This window comes from Bombina bombina, chromosome 7, assembly GCF_027579735.1.
Source record: "Bombina bombina isolate aBomBom1 chromosome 7, aBomBom1.pri, whole genome shotgun sequence".
Lineage (NCBI taxonomy): Eukaryota > Metazoa > Chordata > Amphibia > Anura > Bombinatoridae > Bombina > Bombina bombina.
In genome coordinates, this window is record NC_069505.1 from 378,545,292 (window position 1) to 378,555,044 (window position 9,753).

Consider the following 9,753-nt stretch of genomic DNA (forward strand, 5'->3'; position numbering starts at 1 on the left):
CACTGTTTCCACATATGTCACTATACCATATGATTAGAACTTTAACCAATCACACAGTAGTTCAAATACGGAGTAGTTAAGGGGAGATTGTTGGTATGCAGATACACATGATTGCTGTTTGACCAATAGCGCAAATGTCATAAGGAGTCATTGAAAACGGATCGATCTAGTAAGAAATATCTATATGTCACAGTTACAGTGACAATCTTAAAATCACTTTGCTTAATAGTGGTAAAGGGAATATATTGTCTCTAAATACGATCTATGGGTGCAATTTTCTTAATATGGTCAAAAACTATATTCGTATTTAGTTGTGAACATAAATTTCTACAGTATCACCCAATTGTGAAATTGCAGTGTTATACTTAAAGGGACATGAAGCCCAAACATTTTCTTTCATGATTCAGATAGAGAATACAATTTGAAACAACTTTCCAATTTACTTCTATTATTTAATTTGTTATCATTTGTTTGTTATCATTTGCTGAAATAGTTATCTAGGCAGGTTCATGAGCAGCAGAAAAACTAGGTTCTAGCTGTTGATTGGTGGCTGCATATATATATTAAATGTGATTGGCTCACCCATGTGTTCAGTTAGAAACTAGTAGGGCATTGCTACTCCTTCAACAAATGATACCAAGAGAATGAAACAGATTAGATAATAGAAGTAAATTAGAAAGTTGTTTAAAATTGTACTCTCTATCTGAATCATGAAAGAAAAATTTTGGGTTGCATGTACCTTTAACACCTCTATGAGAAGATAATATTCTTTTATGTGGCGTTTAAACGATGCTCAATTGGTACTAAGGGGCCCAAAGTGTGCCAAGAAAATATCCCTCACTCAATTACACCACCACCACCAGCCTGAACCGTTGATACAAGGCAGGATGGATTGATGTTGTTTACACAAAATTCTGACCCTACCATCTGAATGTCGCAGCTGAAATTGAGACTCATCAGACCAGGCAACGTTCTTCCAATCTTCTATTGTCCAATTTTGATGAGCCTGTGGAAATTGTAGCCTTAGTTTCCTGTTCTTAGCTGATGAGAGTGGCACCCGGTGGGGTCTTCTGCTGCTTTAGCCCATCTGCTTCAAGGTTTGACGTGATGTGCGTTCAGAGATGGTATTCTGCATACCTTGGTTGTAACGAGTGGTTATTTGAGTTACTGTCACCTCTCTATCATCTTGAACCAGTCTGCCTATTCTCCTCTGACATCTGACATCAACAAGGCATTTTCATCCACACAACTGCCTCTCACTGGATATTTTCTCTTTTTTGGACCATTCTTTGTAAACCCTAGAGATAGTTGTGCGTTAAAATCCCAGTAGATCAGCAGTTTTTTATATACTCAGACCAGCCAGTCTGGCACCAACAACCATGCCATGTTCAAAGTCACTTAAATCCCCTTTCTTCCCCATTCTGATGCTTGGTTTGAACTTCAGCAAGTCGTCTTCACCACATCTAGATGCCTAAATGCATTGAGTTTTTGTCATGTGATTGGCTGATTAGCAATTTGTGTTACCAAGCAATTGAACCAGGTGTACCTAATAGTGGCAGGTGAGTGTATATCTGTATATAGCTATACCTAGAAAAGAAAGGGTATACAAGGCGCTACTATAGATCTATGTACTAGTTAACCTCTAGTAAGAATAAAATAAAGCTATATCTACAGGTATTATCCACAGTAAGAAGGATACATTCAAATAAGGGTACAAATAAGAATATAAAGATCTTACAAATCTGATATAAAAATGTCCAAATTAAAAGTCCATGTTCCTTTCAGATACTGATAATGCAGGCAGCTCCTTAAAAAAGTCCCATAACGAACTTGTTGTAATAACCTAAAAGAAAAATAGAGAAAAAAAAAGCGCCCAAAAACGCATCTAAGTGCAGACTGTCTGTACCAATTTATTAACTAATTAACATAAAACACACATAAGAATCACACTCACAATTTAAAAGATTAAAACATGCGGTGTATAATATCACCCGATGAGTTCTCTTTTCCTCCTGCTTTACTAGCGTGGCGTGCGGCGTCAGTGACCCAGCTGTCTGTAGGTGTGTTGGGATTTAACCAATCCGGTAGTCACTTCCGTAACTCAACCCTCCGCTATTGGTTGGTTCACGAAGGTTGTTAGAATCCTTCTCCCAATAGAGTATTAAGTCTCTTTGACACAGGGAAGAAAAATATTTAAACTGGACCATACAAAGGCATATTAGCCATGCATAGCAAGGTATCCTCAGCCCGCTGAGTGTAAATCGATCACAAGAAATACACAACAAAAGGCGGCTTCACTGGATTTGAACAAATTATGTAAAGAGCAATATTACTGCCCCCTCACTCGACGTACGTTTCGTTCCGTGCTGGAACTTTTTCAAGAGTGTTACTATTCACCGACTTCCTGCCTTTTATAGGAGGTGGCAACCAGTATTTAATAATTAACTATTTCATTGCCTCCTAAAATTATAATGGAGAGCTAAGTATACATGCCATAATTGATATAACAAATTATTAGTTGCATAAGTTTACCTACATAGATATTACATTGTATGAGCTCATTTGCATATCAATATGATTCAAAAAATATTCATCAGAAAATATATGCTTACCTATAACTTCTTAAAAACCACTATTATTGATGTAAAATACATGGATCATCTATAAATATATAAAAAAATAATTTCATTTAAATATAACAATAAATATCATAATTAAAAGCATAAAAATGTATGATAAAATATAGGATAAATTACAATAAAATATAAAATGGACTTCACCCCTATTAACACCTTAAGTTAAAAAGGCCTGTATGTCTAAATCAATATTTATCCAAAGTAACCGAAATAAGGGGCATTTTTTAGGGACTCCCCCTTGGCGTCAAGGGGGCAAAACGGAATGGGGGGGGGGCACATATAAAGGCCCTGGATACCCCAAGAAAACCAAAAAGGCAATTAGAAGATATAGAGGCTGCAGAGGGGGAAACAAACAACGAAAAAAGAAACAGAAACGGTTGGAATTAGAAACAGGTCATCAGTTAATTTTCAATCTTTCTGATAAAACATTCACAGAAAATCAAATGAAATTATTATCTAAGGGACTAAATTTTGCCCCTATTTCACAGCCTAACCACTTTGAATTATTTATAGATGTACAGAGATACATTAGGAAATTAACTCTAAAGAGGTACTACGATAAGATAAATATAACTGATAATATGGAACTGAGTGAAGAAGATCTTTTAACATTGGCAAATTTAGAAGCACTAGAAAATGAAAACCTCACTCAGAATAGATGTAATATGGATCAGGATGAGGAATTATTGAGTTGCTCTGTACATGATGAAGACCATTCACAAATGGTTCATTGTCCCTTAAAGAGAAAATCTATTTTTTACCCACAGAATATGCAGAGCGAATTTATAAAAATATTTAATAAATTGGTTTGTGAAGATATCAATAAATTATCCTATGGAAAGAAGCTTACAAATGATAATTTAACTAAAGAAGAAAGAACTTCTCTTAAAATTTTAACTGATGATTATGAGGTAATCTACAGGAATGCTGATAAGGGAGGTGGACTGGTTGTCCAGAATAGATGTGATTATTTGAAGGAGGCTTATAAATTGTTGAGTGATAAAAATACATATCAACTCTTAACATTCAATCCAACTCAAAATTATAAGAAGGAAGTATTTGAATTTTTATGTAAGGCAAAGCAGGATGGAATATTAAATCAGAATGAATTTGCATATTTATACGAAGCATACCCTAAAGTGGCATGCTTCTACCACCTACCTAAAATGCATAAGAACGCAAGGGAACCCCCTGGTAGTCCTATAGTATCAGGCATTGGCTCTCTATGCGACAATATGTCAAAATATATAGATTATTATCTGCAACCCTTAATTAAAGTGATACCTTCTTATATTAGAGATACTGTTGATGTGATAAACAAATTTGAAGGAAAAGAATGGAGCTCAAACTATTGTTGGGTTACCTGTGATGTATCAGCACTGTACACTAGTATACCTCACAATAAGGGTGTAACAGTAATCAAGGAAGAATGCCAAAAAGGAAATATATCAGCGGTTCAATCTAAGTTTATTTCTGAGTCTATCCACTTTATTCTCTCACATAATTACTTTTTATTTGAAAACAAATTTTATAGACAAATACAGGGGACAGCGATGGGGACGACTTTTGCCCCATCATATGCGAATTTATACATGTCTAACTATGAAGAATGTAAAATATGGAATAATAACCCGTACCTTTCCAACATATACATGTACTACAGGTACATAGATGATATTGTTATGATTTGGGAGGGAGAGTCCAAAGAAATAGAGAGTTTTATAGAACATATGAATTTTAATGACTATAATCTAGAATTCACATATACACAATCCAAGACAGAGATTAGTTTCTTGGATTTAACATTATTTGTAGATAAAAATAAAATAGCAGTAAAAAATTTCAGAAAAGAAACGGATAGAAATGGTTTATTAAACGCAAGAAGTGGTCACTATAAACAGTGGAAGAACAACATACCACTTGGTCAATACCAGCGCATTAGGCGCAATTTTACCAATGATAATGATTATAACCACGAAGCTGATATTTTAACTAAAAAGTTTTTAGACAAAGGGTATAATAATGAGCTCCTTCTAACAATGAAAAACAAGGTGGATTTGATGGACAGAAAACACCTATTGGAGAAAATAAACAGTAAGAAGGTCACTAAACATGTAGTGGAGAACAAAAATCCAAAATTTATCACAAGATATAATAACCAACATTATAGGATCAAAGATATATTGAACAAACACTGGAATGTGTTGCAATTAGACCCCATCCTAAAGAAATCACTGGGAGAAAAACCAGAAATGGTATTTAGGAAAAATAGAGATTTAAAAAATATTTTGGCCCCTAGCAAACTTCGGAGTAGACCTCCAGTAAAGATATCAAACTGGGGGACTAGTACAGGTACATTTAAATGTAAAAAGAAAGATTGTGTAATGTGTCCCCATATACCCAGTAATCACAATGTTATTGAAAATTTTGATAATTCGAAAAAGTTTTCCAACAAAGATAGGTGTACCTGTATGAGCACCCATGTGGTATATCACCTTAAGTGTAAATGCAATTATATCTATGTAGGTAGAACGAAAAGAAAAATAAAGTACCGATTTAGAGAACACCTAAATAATATTGATAAAGGTCTTGAAACTCATAGTGTCTCCCAGCATTTCAAACAGGCACACAATTGTGATCCTAAGGATTTAGAAATTAAAGTTATAGAATGGGTCCCTCCAAATGTATGGGACACTAATAGGCTGCTTAAATTACGGCAACGAGAAACATTCTGGATTAAAAAGTTGGATTGCCTTTACCCACAGGGGTTAAATATTGATTTAGACATACAGGCCTTTTTAACTTAAGGTGTTAATAGGGGTGAAGTCCATTTTATATTTTATTGTAATTTATCCTATATTTTATCATACATTTTTATGCTTTTAATTATGATATTTATTGTTATATTTAAATGAAATTATTTTTTTATATATTTATAGATGATCCATGTATTTTACATCAATAATAGTGGTTTTTAAGAAGTTATAGGTAAGCATATATTTTCTGATGAATATTTTTTGAATCATATTGATATGCAAATGAGCTCATACAATGTAATATCTATGTAGGTAAACTTATGCAACTAATAATTTGTTATATCAATTATGGCATGTATACTTAGCTCTCCATTATAATTTTAGGAGGCAATGAAATAGTTAATTATTAAATACTGGTTGCCACCTCCTATAAAAGGCAGGAAGTCGGTGAATAGTAACACTCTTGAAAAAGTTCCAGCACGGAACGAAACGTACGTCGAGTGAGGGGGCAGTAATATTGCTCTTTACATAATTTGTTCAAATCCAGTGAAGCCGCCTTTTGTTGTGTATTTCTTGTGATCGATTTACACTCAGCGGGCTGAGGATACCTTGCTATGCATGGCTAATATGCCTTTGTATGGTCCAGTTTAAATATTTTTCTTCCCTGTGTCAAAGAGACTTAATACTCTATTGGGAGAAGGATTCTAACAACCTTCGTGAACCAACCAATAGCGGAGGGTTGAGTTACGGAAGTGACTACCGGATTGGTTAAATCCCAACACACCTACAGACAGCTGGGTCACTGACGCCGCACGCCACGCTAGTAAAGCAGGAGGAAAAGAGAACTCATCGGGTGATATTATACACCGCATGTTTTAATCTTTTAAATTGTGAGTGTGATTCTTATGTGTGTTTTATGTTAATTACTTAATAAATTGGTACAGACAGTCTGCACTTAGATGCGTTTTTGGGCGCTCTTTTTTTCTCTATTTTTCTTTTAGGTTATATAGCTATACCTATATATAATCATCTACATATATAAGAATAGATATATATTTGTGCAAAAAATGTAAGATATATGAAGAAATATATATTTATGAATAAATAGAACATATTCTTCTATGTGATGAACATTGGAATGTAATATATTTACGAGCAAGAAGTGTATTACGTTTTTTCCCCATTTTTTTATCTATTGACTTCTATGGAGGAATACATTAACATGGTCTAAATATTCTAAGTCAGGCATTTTGTGTGTATCGGGTTAGCGTGCGAGCAACTTAATGCGCACAAAAAACCTTACTTCTAGCGAAGCACACGAGTAGGAGAAATAAATAGTGCTCCAATTGTAATCTAGCCTTTAGTGTTTTATGTCCCTTTAATATGCATTTCATCATATCATATATATAAATGCATATATAAAAATTCAATGAATGTACTTATAATTGCTTTTCAATATACCTGTACTCATTATCAAATCAACAATGTTTTTGTTGACAAAACCGTCTTATTGTTAGATTTACATACTTAAAGTGCTAGGGACATGTTTCCATAACATAACTAAGTTGCAGAATAAAATGTAAATTTAATCTATCACTGCACAGGATTTTACTACATTTGAACAGTTGTCTGTTGTTCATAGATGACATACTAACCGAATATGCAAGCACATGTGAGTTAAAAAACTGTCAATACAAATACATTTCTGAAATTCCAGAATTAAGTTTTAAAATGTTTTTGATTCATGCCAAGAATTAAATGATTGTTTACATAACAGAAAGAAAATATATGCTTGAGCAAACAGATCTATAGATAATTTTAAATTCTTGCTGGAAAGAATAGATATCTTTTGTTTTTCAAACACATTTTCTTGTGTAAATATTTTTATTAAAGCTTTCATATCATGTTTACACAAGATTGACAGAAGAGCTTGGGAGAATAATTGACAGGAGAAATGCGTCTGCTCTGGGGTAGAGAGGTTTGAAAGCTATGGTTATTGAAGGCTACATTATAGGCTAGGAATATGCACCATTTTCATGTTGAGATGTGGCCAAAAGTATTGGTACCATTGCATTTTATAGTATTGGTACTATTGCAATATAAAGTATTGGTACCCTTGTATTATAAAGTATTGGTACCTTTGCATTATAAAGTATTGGTACCTTTGCATTTTATTAAGTATTGGTACCCTTGAATTATAAAGTATTGGTACCCTTGCATTATAACGTATTGGTACCCTTGCATTATAAAGTATTGGTGCCCTTGCATTACAAAGTATTGGTACCCTTGCATTATAAAGTATTGGTGCCCGTGCATTACAAAGTATTAGTACTCTTGCATTATAAAATATTCGTACCCTTGCATTATGAAGTATTGGTGCCCATGCATTACAAAGTATTGGTAACCTGGCATTATAAAGTATTGGTGCCCTTGCATTATATAGTATTGGTACCCTTGCATTATAAAGTATTGGTGCCTTTGCATGATAAAGTATTGGTACCTTTGCATTTTATTAAGTATTGGCGCCCTTGCACTATAAAGTATTGGTACCCTTGCATTATAAAGTATTGGTACCTTTGCATTATAAAGTATTGGTACCTATGCACTATAAAGTATTGGTGCCCTTGCACTAAAAAGTATTGGTACCCTTAAATTATAAAGTATTGGTACCCTTGCATTATAAAGTATTGGTACCCTTGCATTTTAAAGTATTGGTACCCTTGTATTAAAAAGTATTGGCACCCTTGCACTATAAAGTATTGGTACCCTTGCATTATAAAGTATTGGTACCCTGCATTATAAAGTATTGACACCCTTGCATTATAAAGTATTGGTACTATTGCACTATAAAGTATTGGTGCCCTTGCATTATAAAGTATTAGTACCATTGCAATATAAAGTATTAGTACCCTTGCATTATAAAGTATTGGTACATTTGCATTATAAAGTATTGGTACCATTGCACTATAAAGTATTGGTACCTTTGCATTATAAAGTATTGGTACCTTTGCACTATAAAGTATTTGTGCCCTTGCATTATAAAGTATTGGTACCCTTGCATTTTAAAGTATTGGTACCTTTGCATTATAAAGTATTGACACCCTTGCATTATAAAGTATTGGTACCCTTGCATTATAAAGTATTGGTGCCCTTGAATTATAAAGTATTGGTACCCTTACATTATAAAGTATTAGTACCCTTGCATTATATAGTATTGGTACCTTTGCACTATATAGTATTGGTACCCTTGCATTATATAGTATTGGTACCCTTGCACTATAACGTATTGGTGCCCTTGAATTATAAAGTATTGGTACCCTTGCATTATAAAGTATTGGTACCCTTGCACTATATAGTATTGGTACCCTTGCACTATAAAGTATTGGTAGCCTTGCACTATAAATTATTGGTACCTTTGCATTCTAAAGTATTGGTACCCTTGCACTATAAAGTATTGGTACCCTTGCATTATAAAGTATTGGTACCCTCACATTTTAAGAGAGAAACACAAAAAAGCCAAAATTCTTGTTGACAAGCCACAAAATGCATGTTGCCAATTGATGCTGCCTCTGGCACTGGATGCCTAGAATCTGTGCAGGACATGATGAAATCAAAAGACTATCAAGATATTCTGGAGTTAAATGTACTGCCCTGTTTCAGAAAACTGTGTCTCAATCTGGAGCGAAATGTACTGACATGTATCAGAAAGTTGTGTCTAAGTCTGGATCAAAACGTACTGCCCAGTGTCAGAAAGCTGTGTCTAAGTATTGATCAAAACGTACTGCCTAGTGTCAGACAGCTGTGTCTAAGTATTGATCAAAACGTACTGCCTAGTGTCAGACAGCTGTGTCTAAGTCTGAATCAAAATGTACTGCCCAGTGTCGGACAGCTGTGTCTAAGAGGCCAATTTATCAAGCTCCAAATGGCGCTTGAAGGGCCGTGTTTCTGGTGAGTCTTCAGACTCCCCAAAAACAGCAGTTATGAAGCAGCGGTCACAAAGACCGCTGCTCTATAACCCTGTCCGCCTGCTCTGACCAGGTGGACAGAGATCGCCGCAATTCAACCCGATCGAGTACGGGTACCCTTACACTATAAAGTATTGGTGCCCTTGCATTATAAAGTATTGATACCCTTGCATTTTAAAGTTCTGGTACCCTTGCATTTAAAAGTATTGGTGCCCTTGCATTTTAAAGTATTGGTACCCTTGCATTTTAAAGTATTGGTGCCCTTGCATTTTAAAGTATTGGTACCCTTGCATTATAAAGTATTGGTACCCTTGCATTTTAAAGTATTGGTACCCTTACACTATAAAGTATTGGTATCCTTGCATTTTAAAGTATTTGTACCCTTAAACTATAAAC